This window comes from Bactrocera neohumeralis, chromosome 4, assembly GCF_024586455.1.
Source record: "Bactrocera neohumeralis isolate Rockhampton chromosome 4, APGP_CSIRO_Bneo_wtdbg2-racon-allhic-juicebox.fasta_v2, whole genome shotgun sequence".
Taxonomy (NCBI): Eukaryota; Metazoa; Arthropoda; class Insecta; order Diptera; family Tephritidae; genus Bactrocera; species Bactrocera neohumeralis.
This window is the reverse complement of record NC_065921.1, coordinates 65,932,079-65,949,210: the sequence shown is the minus strand read 5'-3', so window position 1 is coordinate 65,949,210 and position 17,132 is coordinate 65,932,079. Positions and strand designations below refer to the sequence as shown.

The 17,132-nt window shown below is 35.0% G+C and overlaps 1 long non-coding RNA gene and 1 pseudogene across 1 annotated transcript; both read left to right on the top strand.

Annotated features, from left to right (window-relative positions):
- The first annotated feature begins 6,357 nt into the window (after window positions 1–6,357).
- Window positions 6,358–7,379, top strand: LOC126756731 (uncharacterized). The gene is made up of 3 exons (XR_007666633.1): window positions 6,358–6,851; window positions 6,913–7,280; window positions 7,349–7,379. It is a non-coding gene; the product is annotated as an uncharacterized LOC126756731 (long non-coding RNA).
- Window positions 7,380–10,920: 3,541 nt separating this feature from the next.
- Window positions 10,921–12,616, top strand: LOC126755835 (uncharacterized; annotated as a pseudogene).
- Window positions 12,617–17,132: the final 4,516 nt, after the last annotated feature.

The following is a 17,132-nucleotide window of genomic DNA, read 5'->3' as shown; positions in this document are numbered from 1 at the left end:
GACATCAACTTGCGGTAACTAAATCTATGGAAAGCGTCCGCTTATCGCATACCTGACACCATCAACAACAACCTGTTTTTTTCCATTTGGTATTCGCGTAGGCTTGATAGGCTTAGTTTTTTAAGTAAAAGAAACTGTATCGAATCAGAAAAGAATCAGAATAAATGTGATTGCCGAAGTGAGCAAGTGTCTGGTCTTTTAATTGGCGCCCAACGTGGGGCCTGTCGTAAATAAGCAATCATACTTCATTGTAAGTAGATTCTCCAACAAGGATAATCTCGAATCGAAGGATAGCCCGGCAGGCTAAGGACCTCATCAACTGAAGGAATTATAAAATTTAAAGGGCTCAACGATCCTCGCTTCAATCATCAGATCTCAACATACCCAAGAATTTTCATAAAGAATACTTGTAAGTAATTATTCAAGATTATTTCTTGTGGTGATTAAGTGTTATTATTATTATTATCAAATGGCTAAAGAGCTGAAAATTTCGCAAAATTCAATGCAACGACTGTTGAAAAATGAGCTAAAGGTCAAGCCTTACAAGTTCCAAAAAGGACACAATCTTACACCGCAGCAAAAAAAAGTTAGACTCGAAAGAGCGAAGGAGTTGTTACACTTGCACGAACGTGGCGAATTTCCGAACATTGTGTTTTCTGGTGAGAAGAATTTCCCTATTGAGCAATTCATAAACTCTCAAAATGACCGTGTTTACTTGACCGAACGCACGTACGAGAATTTAAGCCTACGAATGGCCACCCGAAGTAATTTCCCATCGCAAGTGATGGTATGGGCTGCCGTGACCGCTGATGGGCGCTCTCCAGTCGTTTTCATCAAGCCTGGTGTCAAAGTAAATGCGACTTATTATCGTGAAAATATTTTGGAAGGTGCTTTAGAGCCGTGGGCACGTAAACACTTCGGCCGGAAAGAATGGACGTTCCAACAAGACTCGGCGCTGTCACATAAAGCGAGAATTAACCAAGAGTGGTTAAAAAATCATGTTCCACGCTTCATTTCGTCGACACAATGGCTTTCGAATTCACCAGACGCAAATCCGATGGACTTTTCCATCTGGTCCATTTTAGAGAGCAAGGTGCGGACTAAAAAATACACCAGTATGGATGCGCTCAAGAAAGCGATTGTACGTGAATGGGCCAAAATACCACAAGCTCACATTCGTGCAGCATGCAACTCGTTTTTTGACCGTTTGAGGGCCATAGTCAAGGCAAAAGGTGGCCATATCGAGCTAAAGTGAATGGATTCTAAATTTTTGATTATTTTCATACATTTTTGTCATTGGAATCAATAAAAATATTATCAAACTAAAAAATTATAGTCGTTTGAATAGGTAACACTTCGAGTGGGTAACCCTGTAGTGAAAAATTTCAATATCAAAGTGAAAGTTTAAAAAATAAATTTAATTTTGTATGGCATCTAAGTATTTCCTTCCTTAAATTTGATTTTTTCGTTTTTTTTATAAAAATTGCTGAAACCACAGTAATTTGTCCTGTAAAGAGTTTGAATTATTTTCACCAAAGTCCTTGCTTTAGGAGTGCCTTTTCAAAGGGCATACGGTTTCGGTTTGAAATAATAATAAATGAGTGTTACGCGTGAACAAGTAATAGAAATAGTGAAAAAAAGCAATGAAGAAATTAAGCAGGGAGTGGCGGAGCAAATTTGCCGCCTTTCTCAAGCTCTTGACCGGCTAATTCCACCTAGCGGGGAAACTTACTTACCGGTAAGCATTGATCCTACAGTTAGTTCAAATAATTTAAGTTTAGATTTAATAAAATCCCTCCCAGAATTTAAAGGGGAAGCCTCAGCGTATCCCGCTTAGCGCACTGCAGCTCATTTTGCGATGAGCTATTATAAAGAACATTCAGAAAAATATTATGTCGCTATGGGAATTTTCAGAAATAAAACTATAGATTCAGCTAATACATCCCTTTCTTCCTTTAACACGGTTCTTAATTTTAAGGCAATAATCGCAAGGTTGGATCAGACATACGCGGATAAGAGACCGTTGTATGTTTTAGAAAATGAATTAAGTATTTGGAGGTAAGGCAATCTATCGATTGCTGATTATTACGATACAGTTGATAAACAACTGACATTATTTTAATAAGCAAATTATGTCCCATAATGGTAACTCTGAAGTTGTCGCTGCTCTCAATGAGAGAGCAAGGAAAAACGCACTTCGTGTATTCGTTTCGGGTCTTCGTAGACCATTATGTGACATACTCTTTTCCACCAGGCCAAAGGACCTTCCAACTGCGCTTGCAGTTGCTCAGGAGCTTGAAACTATCCACAAAAGGTACGATTTTTGCCGTAGGGAATTCGCAGACGCCGAATATTCCTGTTACATCTCAGGGCCGTCAGCCTTTTTTTAGGAATCAGCTAAATCATCGCACTTATTCAAATCACAACAATAGACCAACTTCTATGGAAGTCGATCGTAGTATCCTTTCTACTCGGCAACATGCTAATCCTTACACCAACAATGCTCTTCAAAAGCGAGACAGAAACCATTTGCCCAACCCAAATCCTCCCATTAATACTTCTCGACCACAATAGAATCCAATCCTTTTCCAGCCCACAGTTTTTAAGCGAGGTCGCGATCAAACATACTCTAATAGATCACCATTCCCTAAGGTACAAAGGGTAAACTATATGCCAAATGAAATAGAAGCCAATTATATCAATAATTACATAGAAGGAGATCAGGATAACCATGAGTACGATTATGATTGCGAGCATCAGGAAAATGATTACAACACCAATGACTGTCATGAAGATATTGAGAGTAACTTTGCAGACGATATCAACCATTTAAACTAAGTTCGCTCCTACCATTTATTACGAAAAAAAACGGCAAATGGTCAGGAGCTACGCATTTTAATAGACACAGGTACTTTTAAAAATTATGTCAAAAACTATTCTTTCTTGAAAGGCGTGAAATCGATGGAAAAAACATTCAAGCTTAAATCAATCAATGGCGTCAATCTGATTGAGAAGCAATGTTTAATAAATGTCCTAGATTCTACCCCTACTTTTTATTTACTAACAAATTTAAAAACGTTTGATGGTATCATTGGATACGACTTTTTGAAAAAAATTAACGCTATAATTGATATAGAGAGGGGATACTTATTTTACCGCAATGGCCAAGTAAAACTTCAGCATATTTCTTGCAGCCAAGTAAATTTGATAACCATAGAGGATTCGGTTCAACTAGTATCCGAAACCAATTCAATAATATGATTAGTAGCAATATTAATGCCTTTGCCGATACAGATAGAGCACTACCTTATAACACCAAAGTACAGGGTAGAATTCGTACGATTACGAATGAGCCAATTTATACCAAAAGCTATCCCTATCCTGTTTCCGCCGCAGAGTTCATAAACACAGAATTATTAGCTCTCCTTAAAGATAAAATAATTCGCAAATCTTGCTCTTCATATAACTCGCCTGTTCATGTCTTTACAAAAAAGGTCTTAGACGAAAATGGTAGGCAAAAATTACGGATGGTGATAGACTTTAGGAAACTAAATGAGAAAACAATTTCAGATAGATATCCCATTCCTGACTCGTCAGTAATTTTGGCAAACTTAGGGAAATCTAAATATTATACCACCCTCGACTTAAAATCGGGATTTCACCAGATAATTTTATGCGATGAAGATCGGGAAAAAACCGCTTTCAGTGTCAACAATGGAAAGTACGAGTTCTGTCGTCTGCCATTTGGCCTGAAAAATGCTCCCAGCATTTTCCAGTGAGCTATCGTTGATGTCCTTCGTGAATACATAGGAAAATGTTGCCACGTTTGTATGGATGACATCATTATTTTCTCTCCTGACGAACAATCCCATTTAGTTGACATAATCATAATTTTACAAAGTTTTTTAAAATAGAAGTTGAATTTTTGGGATTTTTAGTTTCATGTAAAAATAAAGTGTGACTGCAAGCGCTATATCTTTTTATATGTACGGCAGAGAAGGATGTACAATGACAGCTGCGCATAAGACTCTTGCCAGAAAGATAAAGGCGTGAGTTCAGTTCTGTGTGTATAAGACAAAGATAAATATATTCCCCCTTTTACCACGTTTACAATGCATATAGTATATGTATATCTATTAGGCCGGGTCGATTTGTGGGGAGGCAAAAAAATCACCCATTGTTCTCTGAAAATCATGTTCTAGGGATCAAAATAAGAAACTTTGCCGAAGGAACCATACCTCTGAAACGAATTCTGATGTCCCCCAATTTGGGTCGAACTTTTGGGTAGGGGCAAATTTTGAAATCGAATTGAAATTACCATTTCATTCTTATTACCTCTGAAAGTGAGGAGAACTAAAGCAATAACTACTATGGTATTTCAAAAAAAATAATAAGTGAAGTGACCATTCCAAATCAAAAAGTTTACAATGAATCCACCATCCTCTACACCGCAAGATGAAGAAACTACATCAACAACTATCGAAAACCCAATGAGTCATATTCCCAAGCATGATGTTACTGTTTTTGGTGTGTCTACTGATTTGACTGATCTTAATTTACCAACCCATCTGGATATCTTGAGATATTATTTTTACTTAAGCGAACGTGCTAAAACAGAACAAAAAAAGTTTTCCCATTTGAAGGCAGCTCCATGTGCATGCGGCTGGGTTCCCGAACGCCTCAAAGAGTTCATGCACGATCAACATAATCAGAGAAGACTAACAATGAATGCATTTATGATGGAAACTGAAGAGCAAGGAGCAACGTCTATGTCATCAATGCCAACATACCAAGATCCCGATGATTCAACATACGCACCGCCACCGGTTCAAGAAGATATGGATAGAAGCACAAGTTCACAATACACAGAGAGATACGATTGTTTTAACTTTGCCTTGGTATGTGACAGATTTGGTGTGCCTGACAGAGTAGCATCAGCATTGGGAACCGCTCTTTTGCAAGATTTTAAAATTAAAGATAAGAATGGGAAACCTCTCATCATGGATAAATCGATAGTTCGCAGAGAAAAAGAGAAATGCAGACAAGAAGTGCTTCGCAAACGATTAGATGATACCAATTTGTTAGCGTTTTCATTCGATGGCAGAAAAGATGATACTTTAACGATAGATAAAATTGATGAGAAGTATCATACTAGGATGGTAAAAGAGCCTCATCTTGTTATTTTGAGAGAACCCAATTCTGAATTGATTGGTTACGTAAGACTGGAACATGAAACCGCTGAATACAAAACAACCAAATTAAATGGTTTTTTCAACGATAAAAATATATCACTGGATACATTAATTGGAATATGCACTGACGGTGAGCCAACAAACACTGGCCCACACGGTGGAATTATACGACGATTCGAATTGCTGTTAAAAAGACCATTGCATTGGTTTGTTTGCCTTCTACACTTCAACGAACTTCGGTTTCGGCATTTGTTTGAAGCTTTGGATAAATCAACCAGCACTGGACCAAGATCGGCAACCGGAAAACTGAGCCGTCAAATCGAAACTTGTGAAACTCTTCCGGTAAGTTATTGCTATCACTCATTTATTATAATTGTCAACCATTTTTAATTATTTTATTATTATATATTTTTAGGTGGTGGACGGCTTCCAGAAAATTGAGTTGCAAAATATGCCCCCTGCTCCAGAAAAAAAAAGAATTTTCCACCGATTCGAAGTGCTTATACGACATGGCCCATGCAATTTCTAGCGGCGTGGTTCCGGTGGATCTGGCTAACATCAAACCAGGGAAAATTGTACATTCTCGGTGGCTCACCAAGGCCGCTAGATTATTGCGATTATATGTGACAACGGAAAATCCAGATGCAAATTTAAGAATTCTGGTTGAATTTATAATTAAATGTTATGTGCCAATGTACTTCAATATCAAGTATTACAGCTCTGTCGTGTACGGCAGTGCATTATTTTTCAAATTGGTTGGTCATGATTTCTAGAACCTCGTTTACGCAAAATTGTCAGTCAAGTAATTAAAGATAATTCATATTATGCGCATTCGGAAAATATCATGTTATCAATGTTGTTTGATGATAGGAAAGAAAAGCGCGACTGTGCCATCAAGAAAATTCTACGCTATCGAACCTATGTTGACGAGCCAATGGAACTTAGAGTTTATAAAAAACCAGATATAAACTTTAATTGCACAAGTTATACGGAAATGATCAATTTGAATGATATAAATATCGTATTTGAACCACCATTCACGCGAAGCATTCCGTACGATACATTGAAAGAATATTTAAATCAAGATGATCCACCGTTTTCAAACGGGTTATACTGGAAAATGTAGAGGCTGTTATGGCGACGACATTAAGGCCTAACTATAATGTGCATAAGCTGCCGTATGTTACTGTCAAAAAATGAACGAAAAGCCTGTCAAATGCATAACGAACGCAGAGTAGACATTTGAATGACTATAATGTGCTTACATGCATAAGAAGAAAGTGTCAATAAGCAATTTGTGTTTTGGTTTTGTTTCGTTTGAATTTTGCAAAAATGAACAGAAAGTTAAAATATTTAAAAACAATAAAAATCCTTACGTCTGTTTTAGACGGAATACGCATATTGACAGAAATTAGTGAAATTACAAAAAACAGAGTTCGGTCGTGTTCAGTGAGGGAAATAAACAGAAAGAGGAAGAAGGATGGTTTCTTTGTACGATTCCTGGAAATGAAGAGGATTGACCACGCTGATTTTTTTATATACACGCGAATGACGCCACAAGTATATGGGCTTTTGCTTACTCTTGTTGAGCCCTTTTTAAAAAAAGAATTCGTTGAGGGAGCCTGTGCAACCGGAATGTCGATTAGCTTTGACATTACAGTAAGTTTGTTCATTTTAATATATTTTTATTATGTGTTATTCTTTTTTCTGTTTCTTAAAGATATTTGTCACAAGGAACTTCGTTTCAATCGTTGGCATGGTCATTTCAACTGGGGAAGGAAACGGCTAGGCGCATTATTCTGGAGACAGCTGAAGTCCTTTGGACAAAGTTAGGCGCTGTTTATGTATCTGAGCCTAATGAAGAAGATTTCAAGCAAATTTCTCAAGACTTCTGGGAACTGTGGAATATGCCCAACTGTGTTGGATCTATTGATGGGAAGCATATCGCTATTCGATGCCCACCTAAAAGCGGTAGTCAATTTTTCTGCTACAAAAATTTTTTTTCTATTGTATTGTTAGCAGTGTGTGATGCCCGATATCGGTTTACCTATATAGATATTGGTGCATATGGAAGTCAGAGTGATGGTGGTGAGGACTTTTATAATTGTGCATTTGTTTTTTTTTATTAATATTATTGTTTCTCTTTACATGTAAAGGTATTTTTCAAGTGAGTCGAGTGGGAAAGAGGTTATTAGATCATAAACTTCCCATCCCTCCAGCGAAAAACTTACCAAATACGCAACTAAAAACTCCACACTTCTTCGTTGGTGATGCTGCCTTTGGTTTAGGGACAAATTTAATGCGCCCATACCCTGGGGGAATGCTACCAAATGAAAAAGAGGTGTTTAATAAAAGGTTATCAAGAGCTCGTCGCACAATTGAAAACTCTTTTGGAATACTAGTAGCGCGTTGGCGAGTTTTACTAACAACATTACATTTATTTCCTGAAAATGCAGAAAAAATTGTTTTAGCGTGCGTTGCCTTACATAATTTTATTATGTTTAACAACGTTAATGCATCTTCGTATATTGCAAGCAACTATGCTGATTGGGAGGACTCTAATGGTGATTTTCATGACGGTTTATGGCGTCGGGACGATGAAAGTAATATCCCATCGATTATGCACGCTTCCAATTTGCATCATTACGGTGGAAGAAGTTCTTTGGAAATTAGAAATAACTTATGCAGTGTTTTTAACACTTTTTTAAAACATATTCTAAAATCACATATCTAACATCATTTCGAACTTGTTTATTTCTTTTTTAATAAAACTAAATGGAGTTTAATTAAATTCATTCAATTGTTTTTATTATAAATTAAAAGAAAAATACTTCAGGAACAATTACTCAAAAGAGTTCAGGTACATGCATTTTATGCATCTTTTTATAATAAATATTTTTGTTTTTAAAATATAAAATATACTAAAAAAATCAGTGCTCCAAGCGTTTTAAAAAATAAGGAAATCATGTTGAATTCTTTTCAATTTCATTTTTGCCTATTTTCGCGACGTAAGCGATATAATTCTGATATCATTTTTTCTTGGTAACTGTCTTTGACCGACACTGGCAGGTCTTGCATCAGACACAAAACCGTCGTCATAAAGGCCTCATCAGTTTCACTTCTTTCAGCCGGCGCCGCTATCTGCTTTTCTATGTTCTCCATTGTTGCGCCAAGTTTCTGGTAGAGACTTTCAAGGGAGAGACTTTTTTTGTTTCTTCGGAGGTGGCGATGAAATTTCATTTACACTATCACTCGTAGATGAATCCAAGATAGAGTCTGCATTTGCTTCTGCATTATCACGAGTGCTGCACAATGAAAAAGTTATATTTAAAAACATTAAAATTTATACAAAGTACTTACCGACGCGGTGTGACGGAGTCTTTCAGAAGCATCATGGGTTTTAAAAAACGCCATTCCTCTAAGTAGCTCATTCCGCTACCTGATGGAGCTTCTAACCTTTTTATTTCTTTACAGAAGCGCTCCCGGAGTAGCTTCCATCTATGTTTGCATTCTAGATCTTTTAATTGAAACAAACATAAAAAATATATAATACAAAAATATATATTTCTATAACAGTGTTAATACATACCACTTTTACCGCATAGTTCTGCGATTGCTTTCTACGCTTTGTCTTTATTTACGAGACTGAAATAAAAGGCATTTTTTTTCTCGTACAAATATTTATATTTTTCCACACTCTCTATTAAATTTTGTATAAAACACTCGTCGTCCTCCATATTCAAATATACAATGATTTTATCTGTTGACAAAACACTCTTCTTCCTTTTCGTTTTCAAATTCAAAATGATGTATCAGTTGACAAAAAGCGAAAACAGCTGATTCCGTACGGAAAGTGCGATCAGTTTCGCACTTTGCTTAAGCAAATGACATTTGGAAAAACTTAACGAAACTTGATGTAAAGTACATTATAGTTGCAACATACAATTTGTGTGTATTCGGACAGTTGCTTACGCTGGCTTAAGCTAGCTTATGCACATTATAGTTAGGCCTTTAGAGAGCCGTGCGAAATTGCTCAGACTTGAAAGTAAAAAAGACTTCAAACAATAATTTTTTTTAGTTTCTTTTCTATAACTCACTGAAATTAATTTTTTCATTTACATATCTTCTGACTAAATAAATTTCTTAAGAGAAAAAATAGATATTATTATAAATAAATAAATAAAAATAAAGAAAAAATTTAGCCATTTTATTTTTTCATGTAAAGGCCAAAAATGGTGATTTTTTGAAAAGATTGTATGGGGACCCCCCAGGGGAGTTCCAGGGGGTGTGCCACTGGCATGGGTGGATCGGCCGTCCAAAGTTAGTGGGGGTCGGTCATATATTTGGACTCGATTGGAGCACTCTAAATGGGTCAAAGTGGGATTTTTCAAAATTTGCCCCTACCCAAAAGTTCGACCCAAATTGGGGGACATCAAAATTCGTTTTAGAGGTATGGTTCCTTCGGCAAAGTTTCTTATTTTGATCCCAAGAATATGATTTTCATAGAGCAATGGGCGATTTTTAAATCGACCCCCCCTAATATCTACATATATATATTTATGAATACGGTTTTGTTTAGCAACGTGGTCTACTCCGTCTATTATTTATCAGAGCATTATTGTTTTGACAATTCTCAATAAACAAAAATGAAGAAGTGTTTTGTATGTGGTGAAACATCACAAATTATTGATTTTGACAATAGTGTTTTTAGAAATTGTTATTTAAAAAGACTATTTCGAAAAGAACGTGGATTTAAGTACGGGGATGTTGTTTTAACCGAAGAGTCTATGGGTAATTTAGGTTATCACAGACAATGCTATCAAAAGGTGACAGCATTACGGGCAAAATACAGTGAAGAGTACTCGAAATTTGTTCAAAATTTTGAAATAAGTAAAAACTTTTATAGTTTATGTATTTTCTTTAACAAAAATAATTTAAGTAAGTATAAAAAATCAAAAATAAAACAATTATTTGAGGTTAAGCACGGCTATTAGAGAAAAAGTTTAGTCTACCAATTCTCACGCAGATTTTACCTTTGCAAAAAAATTTAAAAACTACTTCAAAACATTATTTGCTAAATTTTTTTATTTTTATAAATATGTTAAATATTTAATACTGTTATTATTATTTGCTGGCACAAAAACTCTCTTCTAATTCTATCAATGAAAAAGATGCAAGTTCCTCGTCAAATGATTTTTTAAGTATAATATATATATACATATAACAGGATTAACAGGATTATTTATTTACCAGAATATAGAATTCCACTCTCCTAATCAACACGTTTTTTCAATTTTTTAGGTGACTCCAAGTAGGTACATCTTCAGCTGATGATAATCCTAGTAACTCAGAAGTTACTGGTTGTTCAAGTACAAGAGATGCTAGGAGTGAAATTAGTACAAATACAACAATCCAATCAATACTGATTTGAACGAGGTATTGTAAAATTTCCAATTAATTGGAACAAATCCCGTAATAAGTGTTTATTGCACAACCCGTCATGATTTACTGTTGCTTAACGACATTTAGGTGAAACAATAATTGTTGAAATTGTATAAGAATAAGCTTAATATGTATGTATAAGATTTTGCATAAGTCTGGCAACACTGCGATGTTTAGTTTGTGTTTTTATTTATCGCATTGTTCACTTACACCTACTTTCGCAGTTTACAGTTATGTATATTATTATAAGTTTTTCCTTTTAAAATGGCATTATCGAATTAGAACTATGACTGGCAGGTCAATTATTTTCCCACTCAAATTTGTAACTAATCTCAAGTGCGCATTTCACAATAAATACAATATGTTTATTCCAACAATAATAAATAATTTTCAATTCAATTTTTTATTTCAGAAGCCATTTTTTGACACCTACCGCAATTGATTCGATTGATGAAGAACCATCTTCATCATCAGATAACACAGGATCGTCACATACTTTGGAATCATCCGCTATACCTATTCAACAGACATCATCAACTGTCAAGAAAAAAGCAGTCATTATGCCAATCGGCGTATTCTATCGCTCCGGCATCTGTTTCTTCAACATCGAATCCACCTTCAAAATACGTCTCCTCATTTTGCCTCCGTAAAAAGTTATGCAAGTAGCAACAGGTTAACACAATTTTCGTGACTTTTTCTGGTGATAAATTAATAGTTTGTAGGAGAATTCTAAATTTTGATGCTAAAATTCCAAAACGGTTTTCAACAATTCTCCTCGCTCGAGAAAGCTTGTAGTTAAAAATTATTTCTTCTTCCTTGAGTGTGTTGTGGCTAAAAGGCTTCATGATATTTTCTAACAGGGAATAAGCATCGTCAGCTACGAATACAAATGGTAGTTTTTCTTCGCAGTTTGGAAGCGGCTGAGGTTCAGAAATTTTCAATGTTTAATTTTTTAGAGATGAAAAAAAATTTGTTTCGCTAAAAAGGCCGGCATCAGACGCTCATCCATTTGTGCCAACATCCACCAAAATCAAATCAAAAATTCGTAATTAGCATTAACCACTGCCATTAAAATGATGGACAATTTTTTTTTATATTTATAGAAAAAAGATCCAGATCCAGGTAGCTTTGTTATATTGACGTGTTTTCCATCAATTGCGTCTATACAATTTGGGAAGTTCCAGCGTGCATCAACATTTTTCGCTTCTACCTTCCAATCTTTTTCTGTTTGTGGAAGCTGAAAAGTTATGAAAAACTTATAAATCTTTCTTTTTAGGAATTCACTGTTCGACCAAGCAAAAGAAAAGTTTCTGAAGAAGATAAACTTATTAAAATTGCATGCGAGAGACTTGCCAACAGCCGCGAACCCACAGAAGGTGACTCCTTGGCTCAATCGTGGGCTTCGCAATATAGTGAAATGGAGGCCTCCCAAAAAACGGTTGCGCGAAAAATCCTATCAGATGTTTTATTTCAAGGTTGCTTGGGAGCATTGGAATTTGGACACGCGATTCAAATCCAAAATGTTTTTAACCCAAGTCAAATATTAACACCAAATGTCATTCCGCAATACCCAATGCGCACGTCTACGCAACTTAACTACGCGGTGCCCCAAAACATGCAGAATTATACAATCAGAGTTCCGACTCCTTTAAGTAGCGGCTCGTCCATAAACAGTAGTAGAATGTCACCTCAAGTTACACAAAACGTACGAATCGTTGAAGATACATCATCCATTAATTTGAGCTCGGTAGAAAACTTACACAATTTCTTTGCATCGTTTCAAACGGACGAATAATTTATTTTTATTTTTACTTCAAAAAACCAATAATTTTCAGACACACATATGTACACATGAAACTTTTCTTGTTTAGTCGAAAACAAATAATTTAATCAATAAATAATTACCTTAATAAAATCTTTCAATTGACTTATTATGGCATCACAAGTCTCTGTAACTATTTTCCCAATCGTTTGGGGCGCAATTGCTGTCAAAAATTTTAAGTCTTCAAAGCTATTGCCACTAGCTAGAAAGCGCAAAGTTAAAGCAAGGCGGTGATGAGGGGGAATCGCTTCTCTCATTATTGTATCCCGTTTCGTTATGAGTGGCAAAATTTTTTGTAAAAGTCGGTCAAATGTTGCCTTGCTCATACGAACGTAATTTTTAAAATCATTTTGTGACGTTCTAAGCCATTCTTTGCACCAAATTCTTTTTTTTTTTGCGATCTTCTCTCTTTTTTCTACGCTTAATTGCCACAGCGAGCAATATTGCTGCAGCACAATTGTTGTCCGTATTCATCGCTGTATGAAAGAGAACTAATGTTCGGCCAAAAGTTCGTATGGTGTATGGCCAAAGCTGCGAACAAGACTGCGGAATGTTCGCGGAAATGTTCGTGTCGTGTATTTGGCGCTTTAGTGACAATGTACAGGGTGGCTGATGAAAGCCGCTACCAAAACAAAATTAAATAACTTTTTTTCTATTTAATGAATCTGTTGTTGAGTTTTGTTGATGATCTCTCCTGTCGTTTACACGAGGAACCCGATAGAAAATTATTTGTCATGTATGCAGTATTCTAGACGAGTCAAATATCGCCATTAGAGGTTCTGATATAGATATATTAATTATAATGCTTGGCAATATGATTTACTTAAAAAATCGGTTGTCTTATATTTGGATGCTTACTGGGACTGGAAACCATGAAAGATTTATTGATATTGCTAAAATTTACGAGCTGCACGGTGAATTATTGACAAAGAGCTAGATTGGATTTCACGCTTTCACGCTATAATAAAATTTATAACAGGGACTCCAGATCATGACGATCTTATTGAAATAAAAACACATTTAAATGAAATAATAGAAAATAATAACCAACAAAGAGTCATTAACTCGCACTTTGAACAATTAATGTCAAAGGTTGATCCTCAATCAATCTCAACAAACCTGATGATATCAGAAACTTTAAAGGAATTAATTAGAAACTCTATTTGAAACTATAAATTCTGTAGACAGGAAATCACTTGTCTAAATCTTTAAGTTTAAACGATATAAAACAAATAATAAAAAACGAAAAGTTAGATATTAAAGATTTAAATGTAATGGAATACTCTACAATAAATGTAATTAGAGTTAAAGATACATATGTAATTATTTATAAATATCCTTTATTAAAAAAAAATCTAAATTACCATAACTATATGAAATAACTCGCCCGAGCAGGGACTAGTGTAAAGGACATAATCTCATTAAGTTAGTTTTGTGGATTAATTTCGCGGCCCTACACACTACCTCTCGTAAGAAACTATTGTTACTCACATTTTGGAAGTGAATAAATAAAGTTTGAATAAAATTGTACCTAAGAAAGAAATTTAAATAAAGAAAACCAGAGTCAATACTAAACTCTCAGAGTACCGAAGTTATTTACAGCATATCTGTACAGTTAGGCTAACATTATTGTATCAAATAAAAACTACGATTTGTAAAAAAAGAAAGATTATCAAACCTAGTGCCAACAGTTAAATTTGGCAAGCTTTCTGTAATGGTATCGGTGTAATGGTATTTTATATCACGTGTAAGGTATCGAGGAATGGCGTATATTCAGACATTATAACAACAGTAATAAATTAACTGTCAAAACTGTTGTAAATTTTCAATAAACTATCAAAAGCTAATTAAATATCAAAATGGATCCGACTTTGTTTTTTTATTTGAGCACTAGTGAAAGTGATGGGGATGAAAAAATAGTGCAAAGATAGCTAAGAGATCGTAGCAATACCGTCGGTATTAAAAAAAACAACAAATTTTGAAACCACATCAACAAAATTTTCTTTGTAGATACATACTTATGTATATCGTTGAACGAAGCATTGGAATCTTAAAAAAAAATTTAGGATATGGCAAGAGAGGGAGCATTTAAAAAAATGTTTCACATTTTCATAAATTTGTCTATTACGATTATCATTTTTCATTCGAATTACATTTCAAACGAACGGATACTCGTTCACGTATGTCATCATGCCAGATTACGATAGAAGCCAGAGAACGTTTATAATAGAGAATGTTCACGTTTCAAATATCGTAACTTTTCGAAGGGGTACTCGGCAGAAATGGAGGAGTCTCACAGTTATAAAGAATACTATTTTCAAAGAATACGAATATTTATTAATTGAGTTTTCCAAAGAATTGTTTGTCCAAGTGCATTTTCGCTAACGAAAATGCAACAGTTAATAAAATGTACCACTAATTCCACTAACGAAAATGCAACAGTCAACAACTCCGAAGAATTTTAATAATTTGTATTTATTGTTCATTCAAGTGCATTTCCGCTAACGAAAATGCAACAGTTAACAAAATGTATAATAACTTTATTAACTGTATTACTTTGCAAAATGCACAAGACACATTTCCTAAGAATTTTTACGTAAGCATTTATTTCTAAGTTATTGCAAGAAAGCAAAATATTAGTATTTAAGAAAGCACAAAATAAAACGGAATGCGGATTATCGATTAAACCTTCAACTCAGTTGTTTAATTTGTCGTTGTTCATCACTTCGGTGAAAAAAGTTCTCACCACAGACAAATTATAAGCGTGTTTCACCACATTTAACAGCGATTGAGGGGTTTTTAGAGTCTATGAGAAATAACATGTTAATGTAAATAAAAGAGAACCAATGCAGGGCAATATACATACAAGTGTATTTACATGCAGGTGATTTTTGGTTGGCGGAAAAGTTCCTGTATGCCACATATGACTTTTTCAAAAGCTAACATATTTATATGTATATGTCTGTATGTTTTACGGGGAAATTGCGCCAAAATGAAAGATAAAGAGGGGATTCTGCTTTTTGATTGGAAAAGTTTTTGTATTTTCCATTTTAAATGTTCAATTTTGTAATTCGGCATTATTTAATTTTTTTTAAACATTTTATTAAAATTTTGAAATTGTTAAGTTTCCAATAAATAATAGAAAAAATCAATAAAATTAGCAAATTTCATCTGAAAAGAATAAACTGGTCCTTAATTCGTAATAAAATCATTTGAGATTGAATAAGATTGATGTGTTGAACACAAAGGGAGCAACAAACTTCAAGCGACATCTGTAAAATATTAAAGTGCACATGTTCTTGAGGACACAGTTATTTTGACAGCTGCACGGTTACATAACTCTGTCCATAAGACCGTGTGTATTTTAATATTTGACAGCTCTCTTTGCGTTCAACACATCAATTTCTGCATACGCATATTGTTTGCAAAGTTGTCAACATGCCACATTTGTATGTAAATATGTAAGTTAACGCCAAATACGTTAACAGTGCCAAAGGCACCTCACTTCCGCCCCCAAACTTTCGCTGACGCAGCACACGCGCCGACGTTTGCTTGCAACACCCAGACTTCACTTCCGCTCCCAAGCTTTTGCTAACGCAGCACACGCGCCAACGTTCTGGCAGCGATCAGAAGGGAGTTCTAGGAATCCGATCACCAGGCAAGACAGGTGACCGGATCAGTTAAGGCTAGTTTAAGCTTACATTTAAGTTTGATAATTGTAATTATCAGTCCGTTTTTAGACTCGAATAAAGACGGCCAGAGCTCGTGCTCTGACCAAAATAAAAATAAATTTTTTTTATTATTTCCCGCGTAGGGGAAATTAACTGGCGCCCGAGCAGGGACCGCTCGCGAAAAAAGTTTACGCGGCCGGTTAAAGAGTCCTCTAAAAAAAGGACAATTAAAAATATAAAGTGCAAGTGCAATCTGGTGAAAAGTTGAAGTTACAAATTTCAGCATTTGCAATAGCTGAAAAATAAATGAAATTTTTTTACAAAGTTGAACTAACTCAAGCTAAATAAATAATATTTAGACAGAATTAAGCAGTTATTCAATCGCAATTATCGAAGCGCAGTGCAACAAAAATTTAAACAAATTATTGAAGAAAACAGTACGCACACAATAAAGTGTATTTTTGCATATATTGAGCGCGAACGCAGAACAAACAGAAAGTTTTAAGCGAAAATTTAAAAGTGCATAAAAGTAATTCACAAACTAACGGCAGTTGGAAAATTATAAAAGTGAAACAAAAATACAGCGTTTTACATAAACATAAATGACTTATGAGTGCATCGCTGAACGCTAAGAAATTTATAAGAAAAACAGTGAATGAAAATATTTAAGCTTGTAATTTAAAAATTCACAAAGGGAAAACCAAAATTTTGAATACAGTTTGATGTGCTTCCTCGTACATGTGCAAATATTGCCGCAATGAAATCGTGTATCTAACTAAGGCAGAAACAAAAAGAAACCAGTAACTGTAAATCATCAAAAGTGCTTGTGTGCATTGTGTGCAGAAATAAAGCCGATCTGCCGAAACCCAATCCCAATATTAGCGAAAAATAGCAAGCAGAATATCCACAAGAAGACTCCTCAACCCACGCTTGGAAGAGGACGACGAGGAGCGTGCGACTAGGAAGATCCCAAGTAGCCAGCAGGAGGAAAGGGAGCAATCTCCA